Below are 16622 nucleotides of genomic sequence, written 5' to 3' on the forward strand. Positions count from 1 at the left end.
GAGAGAGGCAAGAGTGCACCCATTTTCAACAGATGAGGAAACTGAGGTTCAGAGATGGGAACTCGTGTCCTGGGGAGCTTGGCCCAGCCCATTTTCTTTGCTTTAGCTTTCTTTCTTTTTTTTTTTTTAACATCTTTATTGGACTTTAATTGGTTTACATTGTTGTGTTAGTTTCTGCTGTATAACAGAGTGAATCAGCTGTACATATACATATATCCCCGTATCCCCTTCCCGTTGCGTCTCCCTCCCACTCTCCCTATCCCACCCCTCTAGGTGGTCGCAAAGCACCAACCAGCCCATTTTCTATTTGCCACTGCTGTTTGTCAGCATTTATTATCATTGTTTCATCTTTCTCATCTTCATGGTTGTAAAAGTAATACACTATGTAAGTAGAGTTGGAAGCAAGGTGATTGGAAACTGTAATGTGCGTGTGGGCCCCACCCTCCCTGCGGGAAGGGGCAGTTTGGGCTTCAGCTTGTGTTTTTTTCCTAAATTTATTTATTTTTATTTATTTTTGGCTGTGTTGGGTCTTTGTTGCTGCGCGCGGGCTTTCTCTAGTTGCGGCAACGGGGGCTACTCTTCCTTGCGGTGCGCGGGCTTCTCACTGCGGTGGCTTCTCTTGTTGCAGAGCACGGGCTCTAGGCGCGCAGGCTCAGTAGTTGTGGCGCACAGGCTTAGTTGCTCCGTGGCATGTGGGATCTTCCCGGACCAGGGCTCGAACCCGCGTCCCCTGTATTGGCTGGCGATTCTTAACCACTGCGCCACCAGGGAAGCCCCTCAGCTTGTGTTTAAATCCAGATCTGCCACTTACTTGCCGTGTGATTTAGGACAAGCCACTTCGCTGCCCAGAGCCTCCGTTTTCTTACCTGCAAAATGGAGCAACTGCATCTACTTTTAGCATCGCCTCAGAGTCGGGGTAGATGAGAGGCAGCACACGTGGAACAAGTGTTCAGTTCTTGTTAGTTCTCCCCGCCACCCTACCCCGGCCCTATATCAGTGCTTCTCAAACTCACCTCCAGGAGACCCTGAAGGCAGAAGATAATACATTCTCACTGGAGTGCCCTAGGCTGCGGACAAGCAGCTTGCAGACACCGAAGCAAGCTGCAACATTGTACAGCTTTTGTATCACTTAGCTACTTATCTCAGTATAACAATTTAAAAACAATGTTTCAAATGCTTAAATATTTTAAAGGTGGAAGCTTCCAGCAGTTTTGTAGCTTCCTGCAGCTCCTGGGGCAAGCCCTGGGGGGCAGGCACACACCTCCCCACAGCCCTGGGGTCTACACACCCACGCCGGTGTCGGTGCTCGAGTCGCTGTCCTTACCTCTTGCCACACCTCGTGAGAGCTAGACCTGTCTGTGGGTAGACAGTGCATGTTCTGGAGAAATCCCATTTTACCCTCACCGTGTTCTAAAACCCTCCAGGGGATGCTGCAATTCAGTCAGCTGGCTCACTTTTTCCATCCAAAAGACATAAATTCCAAAGAAGTGTTTTCAGGCGGTTCTTCTTGTTCAAGGGTTAACCAGATTCTTATTTTGCTTATCTTTGGAAATAAAACAATGTTTAAAACTATTCAGATCAGCAAGGCCATCTGGTGGGGAGTGTGCAGCTGCTCCCCATTCAATTGTGCCGCCTCTAATGTAGTCATTGTAGGTCCGTCGTACAGCTGCAAAATCATTATTCGCAGTTGGTTTTGAACAGTGAGCTCTGTGTCTGGGCAAGAGCTCTCTCCTCCGCCTGTCCTGAAGGACATTTGGGTTTGGTCATCTTCTGATGCTTGGCAGCCTTTCACTCTTCCTGAAGTCACGTCAAAGCAGGTGAGAGGGTTCTGGGCACCCAAGCGAGGGGGGACAGAGCCCCTTGCTGCTTTTGGCCCTAATACTTAGTCTCTGCAGTATACTTGGAGCCACTTCTCCTTTTCATTCATTTTCCTATTTGTTAAGGAGGAATCGTTGGAAGGCAGCTAGAATCTACCTCTCATCTTTGTGGTCTAGTTGCCCAAGAGCCAAAAGGACCCACTAGTCTGAAAATGTGTGACTTTTTCCCCCCAGTAGTTAAGGTTTTTTGTTGCAGATATTTGAATCCTTGCAAGTGTGCAAAAGGAATAATGAGAGAATTTATCAGATACCCGGGTTCCTGAGATCACTGGACTCTGTGATGATGTGTCGTACTTTGAGAAAAAGAGGATGAGGGTCCAGGTGGCACTGGGGTTTGCTTACGGTCACATGGCTGGTTAGTAGGTGTGGCAGGTGGTCCACCCAGGCCTTTTGATCCCCACGCCTGCTCTCTGTCCTATGCTCTGAGTCATGGTGGGGGAGGAGGTGTATAGCATTAAATTCATATGTAAAATGGGAGTACTAATTGGGCTTTCCTTTAGATTATCATGAAGTATGGACAGGATTATGCATAAAAATCCCAGCCCGGTGTCTGGACACCAGAAGGCCTTCAGTAAACGTAGCTCACGTCACTTTTATTGTTGTCACCAAGTGGCAAGAGCGCTGTCCTGGATTCCTGCCAAGAGTTTGCTCCTTCACTCATTAATTTAAGAACTATTCAGGGAGCGCCCGGCCCCGTGCCAGGCATGGTTGATGTACAAGGAAATCTAGTGCCTACACTGATTTGATTTCAGGTTGAGCATGACTGACCCTGTCCTTGTAGAGCTGACAGTCCCCAACTCCAACCACACCTCCTTGCCTGGGAGAGAGGGTGGCCGGTGGGCTGGGTGAAAGCTGACCTTGCTGCTCTTCGAGCCTCAAGTTCCGAGCAGGTTTCTTCCGGAGCTGCCATCTTACACAATGGTGTGGTGTGGGGAGAGATCATAGGCTTTGCAGCCAAACAGACCTGTGGTTGGATTTTGGTTCTGCCACTGGCTAGCCATGGGGTTCCCGGGACGTTTTTAACCCTGTGGTGCCTCCGTTTCCTGCATTTAACTTGGGGGTCGCAGTTCTGACCTCAGAGGGTTGCCATCAAGAAAGGACCTTGCGTGGTGCTCTGTGTGTGACAGGTGCTGGATCAACATTTGTCACCTCCTCTTTTCACCATCCCTGGAGTCACTTAAAACCCTAAACTGGGCCCATGTTTCGAAGTATACATCCTCGTCTGCACGGGGAGTGATATTTCATTTCTCATTTCAAATGTCTTCAAAAAGACTGCACAGTGCTTCCTTGACTTCCTTGCTTTACGTTATAGGACTGTCCTTGCTTTCTTGCCGAGAGCCACGTAGGTGGGCGGGTTTCACAGCAACCTGGTAAGCTTGTCTCAAGTAGGTTCTACTCTGATGGAAAACCACCGCCGTAGGTGTGTAGGCTTGAGTGGAAAATCAAGTACCTAAATCCAGCACCAATTTACATTACAGTTACTACTGGCAATAATAAAATGAGTAGTTAGAAATAGTTTCTCCTCCCATTTGCTTTCAGAAAAAGAAAGCTGTCGGTTGTGTCACAAAGACCTTTAGAATCTCGTGCCCGTTGAGATCGCTGGGTGACCGTGCAAAGTGAACATAGTGGCAGCCTCTTGTTCACCCTGCTGCGGGTCGTTCTGTGCATTTTAGAGAGACTGGGGCACTGGCTGGGTGTCATCCACACATCTGGCGGTTGCACGAGGGTGCTGCAGCAGGTTACCCTATGGGAGACTGAGCCATCCCAGAGGATATTAAAAAGATCCCATTTGCCCTCCCGCCTTCAGCTGTTGGATATCCCATGGGTCAGTGAGGCAGCCCCATTGTTAGGGTACATTTTGAACCAGCGCTGGTTTCCCAGCTCTGCAGATGCTCAGGGGCTGGTGGGCTTTGGGCCTGCCCTTGAAAGGGGATCTGTGATTCTGAGTGTGGGCTTTTTTTTCTGGAGCCTTTGGAGCCTTTGTTCTGGACTTAAATGGGATGTTCACGGAGGACCTGGGTTGTGCATTTTTTCCTATTTGTAGCCTCAACAAACACAGTGCCCTGCACACCGTGGGTGCTTGATGAACGTGTGCTCACGGGTGTGGGCTACTAATAAGGAGAGTGCACTGTGTGTTTGGGGGTTAATTGTCCAGCTTTTTTGCCCAGCATAAGGCAAGTGCTGCACCAGCTTTTCAGTGCTGGCTGCAAAGTTGTTGGCTTCTTAAAGACGTAATAGATGCTGCTGCTGCTGGGTTTTTATTAGGCTGGAGTTAATTGCAAATCATCCACTTAGGAGTGTTAGGGCTGAAAGAGGTAGTCCCGACTCCATATTTTACGTACAAGGTGCAGGTTCAGAGATGCAGTGACTTGTCCAGGGTTACCGGCCAGGTGAATGTCAGGTCTGGATGGGGACCACGCTTGGGAATCTCAGCGCAGGGGCCACGCTCCGTGGCTTGCTGCCTTGTTGGAGACAGATGATCACTGTGAAGCGGGTAAGCTTTTCCCAGGGTATACCCACAGCTGTCCCAGGCTCTCCAGGGCTCCCCACCCTGGTTATTGAGGCACCTGAATGATCCCAGTCAGCTCTGCTTTTTAACATCTTGTTTCGACTATAAAACTTGGCTGTTACTCCTGCATCCGTGTGCCTGCCTGTAGCTGCCACCTGCCTCTCGCCACTCATTACTTCAGATGAGTTGCAGACGGGAAAATCAGACATCTGTGCTAGAACTATATATACACTGAAAGCAGGTAGCCTGGAATGAAGGTCTGAGGGCCTCTCCTATAAGAGTACAAAGAATACATGTCATTTATTGTGGCTTGGTGTGTGCTAGATGCCGGGTTAAGCATTTTCTGTATGTTATCTCATTTCCTCTTCACATCCACGCTGGGAGGAGATAGTTTTATTCCCATTTTACAGATGAGGAAGTAAAGTCACGGAATGGTAAAGTTAGTTACCTGAGATCAGAAAGCCGGCACAGACTTGAGTCGGATTGAAATGCAAGTCTGCCTGAGTCCTTTGGCAGTCTGACTCCTGTGAGGCTTTGTTATGACTGCTCAGGGAACATTTTCGCTGCATCCCAACTTTCTACCAAGTTGCAAATCATTTGGTTCCCCAGGCCAGATGCAGAGGAGGAGCTGGCTGCATATTTGTGGAGATTTGGTCTCAGAGAAAATGCCTGTTTCTTAAAGATATATTTTATGTAATGAAATAATAGTTTAGAGTGTGTTTTCTAGACTGTAAAGCATGTGAAGTGGTCACATTACTAACAAATAAAATGTTGATGATGAACTTAATGTCGAGTCAAGTACGCTTTAAAAATAACTCTAAAAAGCTGCCTGTGTTTTGTGTGGACACACATTTTGAGTGAGCCAGGAAGATCCCGCAGGTCACAGTCTGAGAATCCCTGTTTTAGACAAAGCACGGAGAAGGTGTCTTAGTCATCAGGAAAGACGAAATCTGGCAAGGAAACCATGAGCACAGGATGCAGGAAGGGCTTGCTCAAGGAGACGAGCAAGGAGGAAATTATAGTGACTAAAAATAGGCAGGGAGGAAGGTTCATCAGGGACTGGGGAAAATGTGGTCAGTCATCTGATAACTAAAACATAACAGCTGTGGTTCTTGTAAATATACATTTTGCCAGAAAATAACCTGATGTGTGACATTGTTTTTCCTCCTCTGACTTACTTCACTCTGTATGACAGACTCTAGGTCCATCCACCTCACTACAAATAACTCATTTTCATTTCTTTTTATGGCTGAGTTATATTCCATTGTATATACGTGCTACATCTTCTTTACCCATTCATCTGTCGATGGACACTTAGGTTGTTTCCAGGTCCTGGCTATTGTAAATAGAGCTGCAATGAACGTTGTGGTACATGACTCCTTTTGAATTATGGTTTTCTCAGGGTATATACCCAGTAGTGGGATTGCTGGGTCGTATGGTAGTTCTATTTTTAGTTTTTTAAGGAACCTCCATGCTGTTCTCCATAGTGGCTGTATCAATTTACATTCACACCAACAGTGCAAGAGGTTTCCCTTTTCTCCACACCCTCTCCAGCATTTGTTGTTTGTAGATTTTTTGATGATGGCATTCTGACCGGTGTGAGGTGATACCTCATTGTATTTTGATGTGCATTTCTCTAATGATTAGTGATGCTGAGCATCCTTTCATGTGTTTGTTGGCAACCTGTATATCTTCTTTGGAGAAATGTCTATTTAGGTCTTCTGCCCATTTTTGGATTGGGTTGTTTGTTTTTTTGATATTGAGCTGCATGAGCTGCTTGTATATTTTAGAGATTAATCCTTTGTCCGTTGATTCGTTTGCAAATATTTTCTCCCATTCTGAGGGTTGTCTTTTTGTCTTGCTTATGTTTTCCTTTGCTTTGCAAAAGCTTTTAAGTTTCATTAGGTCCCATTTGTTTATTTTTGTTTTTATTTCCATTTCTCTAGGAGGTGGGTCAAAAAGGATCTTGCTGTGATTTATGTCATAGAGTGTTCTGCCTATGTTTTCCTCTAAGAGTTTGATAGTTTCTGGCCTTAAATTTAGGTCTTTAATCCATTTGGAGTTTATTTTTGTGTATGGTGTTAGGGAGTGTTCTAATTTCATACTTCTACATGTAGCTGTCCAGTTTTCCCAGCATCACTTACTGAAGAGGCTGTCTTTTCTCTGTTGTATATTCTCGCCTCCTTTATCAAAGATAAGGTGACCATATGTGCATGGGTTTATCTCTGGGCTTCCTATCCTGTTCCATTGATCTATATTTCTGTTTTTGTGCCAGTACCATACTGTCTGGATTACTGTAGCTTTGTAGTATAGTCTGAAGTCAGGGAGCCAGATTCCTCCAGCTCCATTTTTCGTTCTCAAGATTGCTTTGGCAATTCGGGGTCTTTTGTGTTTCCATACAAATTGTGAAATTTTTTGTTCTAGTTCTGTAAAAAATGCCAGTGGTAGTTTGATAGGGATTGCATTGAATCTGTAGATTGCTTTGGGTAGTATAGTCATTTTCACAATGTTGATTCTTCCAATCCAAGAACATGGTATATCTCTCCATCTGTTTGTATCAACTTTAATTTCTTTCATCAGTGTCTTATAATTTTCTGCATACAGGTCTTTTGTCTCCTTAGGTATGTTTATTCCTAGATATTTTATTCTTTTTGTTGCAATGGTAAATGGGGGTGTTTCTTTAATATCTCTTTCAGATTTTTCATCATTAGTGTATAGGAATGCAAGAGATTTCTGTGCATTAATTTTGTATCTGCTACTTTACCAAATTCATTGATTAGCTCTAGTAGTTTTCTGGTAGCATCTTTTTTTTTTTTTTTGGTTTTTGTGGTACACGGACCTCTCACTGTTGTGGCCTCTCCCATTGCGGAGCACAGGCTCCGGATGCACAGGCTCAGTGGCCATGGCTCACGGGCCCAGCCGCTCCGCGGCATGTGGGATCTTCCCGGACCGGGGCACAAACCCGTGTCCCCTGCATCAGCAGGTGGATTCTCAACCACTGCGCCACCAGGGAAGCCCTCTGGTAGCATCTTTAGGATTCTCTATGTATAGTATCATATTATCTGCAAACAGTGACAGCTTTACTTCTTCTTTTCCGATTTGGATTCCTTTTATTTCTTTTTCTTCTCTGATTGCTGTGGCTAGAACTTCCAAAACTAGGTTGAATAAGAGTGGTGCGAGTGGGCAACCTTGTCTTGTTCCTGATCTTAGTGGAAATGGTTTCGGTTTTTCACCGTTGAGGACACTGATGGCTGGGGGTTTGTCATTTATGGCCTTTATTATGTTGAGGAAAATTCCCTCTATGCCTACTTTCTGCAGGGTTTTTATCATAAATGGGTGTTGGATTTTGTCAAAAGCTTTCTCTGCATCTATTGAGATGATCATATGGTTTTTCTTCTTCCGTTTGTCAATATGGTGTGTCATGTTGATTGATTTGCATATATTGAAGAATCCCTGCATTCCTGGAATAAACCCCACTTGATCATGGTGTATGATCCTTTTAATGTGTTGTTGGATACTCTTTGCTAGTATTTTGTTGAGGATGTTTGCATCTATGTTCATCAGTGATATTGGCCTGTAGTTTTCTTTCTTTGTGACGTCTTTGTCTGGTTTTGGTATCAGGGTGATGGTGGCCTCATAGAATGAGTTTGGGAGTGTTCCTCCCTTTGCTAACTTTTGGAAGAGTTTGAGAAGGATAGGTGTTAGCTCTTCTCTAAATGTTTGATAGAATTCGCCTGTGAAGCCATCTGGTCCTGGGCTTTTGTTTTTTGGAAGATGTTTTTTGTTTGTTTTGTTTTGTTTTTGTGGTACGCGGGCCTCTCACTGCTGTGGCCTCTCCCGCCATGGAGCACAGGCTCTGGACGCACAGGCCCAGCAGCCATGGCTCACTGGCCCAGCCACTCCACGGCACGCGGGATCCTCCCGGCCCAGGGCACGAACCTGCATCCCCTGCGTTGGCAGGCGGACTCTCAAGCACTGCGCCACCAGGGAAGCCCCTGTTGGAAGATTTTTAATCACAGTTTCAATTTCATTGCTTGTGATTGGTCTGTTCATATTTTCTATTTCTTCCTCGTTCAGTCTCAGCAGGTTGTGCATTTCTAAGATTTTGTCCATTTTATTGGCATAGAGTTGCTTGTAGTAATCTCTCATAATCTTTTGTATTTCTGCAATATCCGTTGTTACTTCTCCTTTTTCATTTCTAATTCTATTGATTTGAGTCTTCTCCCTTTTTATCTTGATGAGTCTGGCTAATGGTTTATCAATTTTGTTTATCTTCTCAAAGAACCAGCTTTTAGTTTTATTGATCTTTGCTGTTGTTTCCTTTGTTTCTTTTTCACTCTTTTTTCTTTATTCTGCTCTGAGGTTGTTATTTCCACTATTTTATCTTCAAGGTCATTTAATCCGTTTTTCTGCCTCAGTTATTCTGCTATTGATTCCTCCTAGAGAATTTTTAATTTCACTTATTGTGTTGTTCATCATTGTTTGTTTGCTCTTCAGTTCTTCTAGGTCCTTGTTAAATGTTTCTGGTATTTTCTCCATTCTATTTCCAAGATTTTGGATCATCTTTACTATCATTACTCTGAATTCTTTTTCAGGTAGACTGCCTATTTCCTCTTCATTTGTTAGGTCTGGTGGGTTTTTATCTTGCTCCTTCATCTGCTGCGTATTTCTCTGTCTTCTCATTTTGCTTAACTTGCTGTGTTTGGGGTCTCCTTTTCACCGGCTGCGGGTTCATAGTTCCCGTTGTTTTTAGTGTCTGCCCCCAGTGAGTAAGGTTGGTTCAGTAGGTTATGTAGGCTTCCTGGTGGAGGGGACTGGTGCCTGTGTTCTGGTGGATGAGGCTGGATCTTGTCTTTTTGGTGGGCAGGACTGCGTCCGGTGGTGTGTTTTGGGGTGTCTGTGACCTCATTATGATTTTAGGCAGCCTCTCTGCTAATGGGTGGGGTTGTGTTCCTGTTTTGCTAGTTGTTTGGCATGGGGTGTCCAGCACTGTAGCTTGCTGGTCATTGAGTGGAGCTGGGTGTTATCGTTGAGATGTAGATCTCTTGGAGAGGTTTCGCCATTTGATATTATGTGGAGCCAGGAGGTCTCTGGTCGACCAATATCCTGAACTTGGCTCTCCCACGTCAGAGGCATAGGCCTGACACCCGGCTGGGGCACCAAGACCCTGTCAGCCACATGGCTCAGAAGAAAAGGGAGAAAAAAAAAGAAAGAAGGGAAGGAAGGAAGGAAGAGAAAATAAAGTCATTAAAATAAAAAATTTTTAAAAATTATTTAAAATTAAAAAATTAAAAAGAAAGAAAGAAGACAGCAACCAAACCAAAAAACAAATCCACCAATGATAACAAGTGCTAAAAACTATATTCAAAAAAATTTAAAAAGTACAGACAGAACCCTCGGACAAGTGGTTATAGCAAAGCTATACAGACAAAATCACACAAAGAAGCATACACATACACACTCACAAAAAGAGAAAAGGAAGAAAAAATATATATCTATATATTAAAAAAAGGAAGAGAGCAACCAAATCAATAAACAAATCTACCAATGATAATAAACTCTAAATACTAAACTAAGATAAACATAAAACCAGAAACAAAGTAGATGCAGAAAGTAAACCCCAAGTCTACAGTTGCTCCCAAAGTCCACCGCCTCAACTTTGGGATGATTTGTGGACTGTTCAGGTGTTCCACAGATGCAGGGTACATCAAGTTGATTGTGGAGATTTAATCGCTGCTCCTGAGGCTGCTGGGAGAGATTTCCCTTTCTCTTCTTTGTTCGTACAGCTCCTGGGGTTCAGCTTTGGATTTGGCTTCGCCTCTGCGTGTAGGTCACCTGAGGGCATCTGTTCTTTGCTCAGACAGGACGGGGTTAAAGGAGCAGCTGATTCGGGGGCTCTGGCTCACTCAGGCCAGGGAGGGAGGGGTACGGATGCGGGGTGAGCCTGCGGCGGCAGAGGCCGGTGTGACGTTGCACCAAGCTGAGGCGTGCCGTGCATTCTCCCGGGGAAATTGTCCCTGGATCCCGGGACCCTGGCAGTGGCGGGCTGCACAGGCTCCCAGGAGGGGAGGTGTGGACGGTGACCTGTGCTCGCACACAGGCTTCTTGGTGGCGGCAGCAGCAGCCTTAGCGTCTCATGCCCATCTCTGGGGTTTGTGCTGACAGCCGCGGCTCACGCCCGTCTCTGGAGCTCGTTTAGGCGGCGCTCTGAATCCCCTCTCCTCGCACACCCCGAAACAATGGCCTCTTGACTCTTAGGCAGGTCCAGAATTTTTCCCGGACTCCCTCCTGGCTAGCTGTGGTGCACTAGCCCCCTTCAGGCTGTGTTCATGCAGCCAACCCCAGTCCTCTCCCTGGGATGTAACTTCGGTTAACACTTATCACATAAGAAAACAAGACTTGGTGACTTAAAACAGAAACCGTTTATTATTTCTCATATGTCTGTAGAGATTGGCTGGGGGTCAGTAGGGTGTTGGCGGTTCCAGGTTGGGCTCAGCCAGGCGGCTCTGGTCCATGTGTCTCTCATCCTCCTCCTGGCCAAGCCGCCATGTTCTTCCCACAGCGATGGTAAAGGTGCAGAGGGTAGGCGGACACACTCGACCCGTCTTAAGGCCTGGGCTTCGGACTGGACTGCTATCACTGCTGCCTCATTCTGTTGGCCAAAGCAGTTTCCAAACCCAAGCCAAAGGCTGGAGAAATGTATTCCACTCCTTTGATCGGAGGAACTGCAATGTCATTTACGTGGTGAAGCTGGTGAATATAGGGAGGGATAAGAAACTTGAACCACGATGCAATCTGCCATAAATAGTCATAAACTGCTACTTATCCAATACTTATTGTGGGCCAGGACTATGTATGTATAATAATAACTAACATTTACTTAGCACTTACTGTGAGCCAGATGCTTGTACGCGCTTGACATGAATTGTTCCATGTAATGCTCACAGCAGTGCTATGATATTATAGACCCTAAGGTCATTCCCAGTTTCCATCCAAGGAAACGGGAGGAGAGAGGTTTAGGGACTTGCTCAAGGTCAAAGCCGGGTAACCCTGCTTGAGCACCCAGGCTCCAGCGCTGTATGTGATCTGTTACTATCGTCAAGGACTTTTGAGAACACAGAGGCCCAGATCACTTAAGGGACTTGTCTGCGGTCACTAGGTGGACACAACGTTAGCGTCCTGGCCCACGTGACTGCTGACTGCATTCTTCCCACTGCGCTGTCGGCCAATGAGTGTTAATTGAGGAATGTAGCTTTATCCTGTCCACTGACTGTGATGTGGTCAAAGGCGTAAAATCCAGGTATGAGATTGAAGCTGCTCATCTGTTGTTTGTCCGGAACCCTCCAGTCTTGTTAGCTTTCGTCTCAGTCCCAGTGACAAACTCTAAATGTGAGAGATGTTCCTTTTGCCACTTGTTGATTAATATTCCTTGAAAAAAACTTATTTCCATATGCATAGCCCAAAGAGAAGTGTCAGCAGTTAGACGTACTAATCAGAAAAAGGCTTTGTGTTTTCGTAAAGGTTAATTAAGGCCCATCAATTTTTTTTTTCTTTAAAACATTAAAGTAAAATAATGCAATGAGCTATTTTTTTCCCCTCTACTCCCAGAGGGCAGATGTAAACGTTCTACCTAAATGAAGCTATTTATTTAAATTCACCCAGATTTCTTTGGAAGTTCTGTTCATCTTTCTTCTGCCGTATCAGCTTAGAGCTACAATAATTTAATAAGTTTTTCCTAGGGTGAAATTGGATGCCCTTTATCGATCTTACACTGAGGGGGCATTCAATTACTTAATCTGAAGTGGTATATCTGGGTCTCTCGATTACAATTTTGCTATAAACGGCTTGCTAATGACGCTTGGGGTGCAGAGGTTAATAGGGGCCATCCTAGCCAGGGCTGGGTAATTGAACGCTTTCTATTTTGGGACCAGTTATGTGATCTCTTACAGTGGTACTAGGTTCCCACAATTACAGCCTGCATCCACAGGGCACAGTACTGAGCCCAGGCTGGGGAGCAATCTCGTTGAAATGTATACCTGCGAATTCTGGTTTAATACCTGAATGGTATTAAATGGAGCGCCCAGGGTCCTGTCTCATCTGAGTCCACTGGCACCAAAATGTGGACATTCCAGACAGGTGAAGTGCAGTGATATCCATTGCTTATTTCTTAAGAAAGAATAACCCGAGTGTTAGGTTTCGGAATGACTGTTCCTGGGATAAGTTGTAGCATATGGAAAAGGCCAATCCAGGAAAAAAGCAGCAATCCATTTTCCTTTCAATCCAGTCACATGAATTTGATTTTTCTTCACCGAGTTATGTTAGTTCATAGTTATATTTATTTTAAAGATCTTTCGGAAACCATACATGGTGTGCCGTCTATGTATTTGGGCAAATTCAAATACTCTTTGTGTTTGGACAAATCCTAGCCCTGACGCAGCCTTCCAGGCCTTCCATAGTCTTGTCCCTGCCTTTTCTCCCATCCGTTTTCCCCACCCACACCTGCCGCCTAGCCCAGCGGTCTCTGCTCTCCTGGTGGTCCCCATGGGCTTTGATCTCCAGCTTCTCTTCTTCATGGGGTCTTTACTTCCCTGATCTCCACACAGCTGGCTTCCTTCTCATCATTCAGAGGTCCCCTCCTGAATTAGGTCTTTCCTGGCCATCCTCTCTACTCTGTCTCCCCTTCCTCTAAGGCATCAGCTCTCCCAGGGGATGGAGGCCAGGGGTGCTGCTAAACATCCTACAGTGTACAGAACAGCCCCTGACAACAAAGAATTATCCGGCCCTGGTGTGGCATTGAGAGCTTCTGTTCAGGGGTTTCCTTGTTTTCTCCCTTTATATTGTCTTCCTACCCTTTATTAGCATCTGAGATGGTGTTACTCATTTGTGACTTTTTATTGTCTGTTGCCCTGCAGCCCCTGACTCCTGGTGGAATATAAGCTCAAGGTGGAGAAAAGCCCTCCCTGTCATGGTCACTCCTGCACCATAGCTGTCGAGGCTGACAGGGGTGGCCTGGAAGCCTCCAAGCTCCAGGTCCTGCACTTAACAAAGCTCACAGCAATGTATTCACCTGGTTATATGGCTGTTGTTTTTATTTATTTAATAAATTTATTTTTATTTTTTTATTCTTGGCTGTGTCGGGTCCTTGCCGCAGAGCATGGGCTTCTCATTGCAGTGGCTTCTCTTGTTGCGGAGCACGGTCTCTAGGCGCGCGGGCTTCAGTAGTTGTGGCTCGCGGGCGCTAGAGCGCAGGCTCAGTAGTTGGGGTACACGGGCTTAGCTGCTCCGTGGCACGTGGGATCTTCCCGGACCAGGGCTCGAACCCGCGTCCCCTGCATTGGCAGGCGGATTCTCAACCACCGCGCCACCAGGGAAGCCCTGGCTGTTGTTTTTAATCAAGTATTTGACGTACTATACGCTGGCCATATGTTTTGATGGAATTTGTAAGTGTAAGATAGTTTTACATTTTTTTCCTCCAAGAGAGCACCCCCGGGTTTTTTCCCACACCAACAAAATCTCCAACTCTTCAGACACCAGCTGGGTGTCCTACAATTCAGTTGAATTCTTGCAGTAACTCCCTGGAATTAGCACAGACTTCATAGGTCAAGGGCTCAGTCCTCTGAGTCTGCCCCCACTTCAGGCCCCAGTCACAAGTCTTGGGCCCCCAGGCTACCTACACTTCTGTCCTAATTGGCTGCAAATGCAGAGGTTCCCACAGCCCCCTCCTCAGGTTCCATAATTTGCCAAAATGATGCATAGAACTCAGGAAAGTGCCTTCCTGACTATTACAAAGGAGATTAATACAAGAACAGCCAGAGGGAGGAGATGCACGGGGCAGCCTGCGGGGAGGGTCTTGGACCTTCCATGCCCTCTCTGGCTGCACCACCCACCCAGCACTGCCATGGGCTCACCAACTAGAAAGCTCCCGGAATCCTGTCATTTAGGGGGTTTAATGGAGGTTCCATTGTGTAGGTACGAGTGATTAAATCTTTGGCCATTGGTGATTAACTCAATCTCCAGCCTTCTCCCTTTCCTGGAGGTTGGAGAGGCAGGGCTGAAAGTTCCAAGCTTCTCATCAAGGTTTGGTCTTCCTGGCTACCAGCCCCATCCGGAAGCTGTCTGGGGGCTCCGGCAGCAGTCACCCCACAAGCAGAAACTGAGGTGTGGTTGAAAGGGGCTTGTTATGAATAACAAAAGGTGTTGTCCCCGTCACCCGTCACTCAGGAAGTTCCAAGGGTTTTAGAAGCTCTGCGCCAGGAACAGGGGACAAAGACCAAATACGTATTTTTTATGACATCACACCCCCCATCACATCCTGGTTTCAGGCCTCCACACCTGGACTTGCATCTGGGGCAGTGCCCAGTGCACAGTCTGCCTTCAGAAGGGACCTGGTGAATCACCGAAGGGAGGAATGAATGAATTACAGGAGAGAGTTTCTTTGAGGCCCTTAAGGCGTCTGAAATTGTCTCCCCAGTTCTCTGCTTCCCGTTTTACATTTAAAAAGTGAGACGTGGGGCTTCCCTGGTGGCGCAGTGGTTGAGAATCTGCCTGCCGATGCAGGGGACGCGGGTTCGTGCCCCGGTCCGGGAAGATCCCACATGCCGCGGAGCACCTGGGCCCGTGCGCCACAGCTACTGAGCCTGCGCGTCTGGAGCCCGTGCTCCGCAACAAGAGAGGCCGCGATAGTGAGAGGCCCGCGCACCGCGAGGAAGAGTGGCCCCCGCTCGCCGCAACTAGAGGAAGCCCTCGCACAGAAACGAAGACCCAACACAGCCAAACATTTAAAAAAAAAAAGTGAGACGTTGAGTGGGAGGTCTGGCTGGAGGGTGCAGCCTGCCCAGGGGACAAATCCTCTGGCTCACCACGTCCCAGGCCTCTCCCAGGCCTCTCGGTTGAGACTGTCAGCGTCTCTGCCTACTCAGGTCTATTTGTTTATTTTGCTTGTCAAAGGAAAGCTTTGTTCTTGTCGAGGAATGTTTTGCCCATCCTGTTGGGTCCAGATTTTGTACATTCTTGTCTTGGAGCTTCAAAGACCATGTTTGGAAAAAAAATTGAATTAGGCCTCCTGTAGCCAGAGAGACAGAAGGGTGCGACTGGCTCCCCGCTGCGATGCTGGTTGGAGCCTCATTTTAACCCCGCTTGGCCTTGTTTTTGGCGTGTGAAAAATGTCTTGGCCTAGTGAGGGGGTTTCTAAGTAGGGGAGCTTGCCCTGTTGTTTCTCCTGGTGGGGAGAATTGTTTGTACCCAGTGATGGGTCAGGGGTGGTTGAACAAGTTGGGGGCAGGGGTTCGAGCCTTGAGGCTCCCGGCACGTCCCTCCCAGTGCCCTCTGGGATGAGCCGGCGGCACTGGCCTGGTTCTGGGCCGAACCCTCCCACAGCCCCTGCTCCTCTGCGCTTCTCCGAACTGCTCTGACCCGTATCTCAGCCTTTGTTCACAAGCATTCCTCAAACTGCTTCCTTGAGACAGTAGTGAGAGTTCTTTGGCCAATTATGTTTTGGAAACGTTGTGTATTATATTCTTCTCCTGTGTAAAGTCCTGCTCTAAAGAAGTCTGTGTAGTTTGGTCCATCTCACCTTTTCTCCGGGTAATTTAAGCACTGAAGACCTGTCGACAACACGCAGGACATTTTGTGGAAGACATTTTAGGAAACTGCTTGGCTATTTTTTTGGTCATTGCGTTTTGACAAAACATGAGCCTTTCGGTCCAAGGGAAGGGAATATTTCTGCTGGTGAGTTCTGACTGTTCAGCCTTTCAGCCAATATGAGAGGGGGATTCACGCAGGGTTAGTTCATATCACCTTCTCTAGGATTGTTGGAGGGGGTGCGTGTATGCAGAATCGGAGGTGAGTCCGCCACCCTTGGGTAACTCTCAGGTGCTAAGGAAGAATAATGGGATGGGATCACCCATCCTTGATTCCACTTCACATGTGCTTGGCATTCGTTGACAATTAAAAAATAAGAGTAATGGTCATTGATGATGCTATTATTATTCATGTTATCTCCCTTTTATGGGATGCTAAATATGTGTAGGCATCATGCAAAGTCTTCACATGCATTAGCTGATACAGTACTTGTTACACGCTTGGAAGGGAGGTACTTTTCATCCTAATTTGACTGGTGAGGAAACCAGAGCTATGGCTGTGGCTCGAGGGGCTAGCGAGTTAGCATTGTTATACCATTGCTGGAAACTAAGGAGGTCTCCTGTTTTTGCTCTTTTTACAACATCCACAAAGAAGTG

General features: G+C 46.5%; 1 protein-coding gene across 7 annotated transcripts in view; it reads left to right on the plus strand.

The window, feature by feature from the left end:
* CHST15 (carbohydrate sulfotransferase 15) overlaps window positions 1–16622 on the plus strand; it is an 81654-nt gene that overhangs the window by 30171 nt on the left and 34861 nt on the right. The gene's annotated exons all lie outside the window — the stretch shown is intronic.

This window comes from Kogia breviceps, chromosome 2 (genome assembly GCF_026419965.1).
Source record: "Kogia breviceps isolate mKogBre1 chromosome 2, mKogBre1 haplotype 1, whole genome shotgun sequence".
NCBI lineage: Eukaryota > Metazoa > Chordata > Mammalia > Artiodactyla > Physeteridae > Kogia > Kogia breviceps.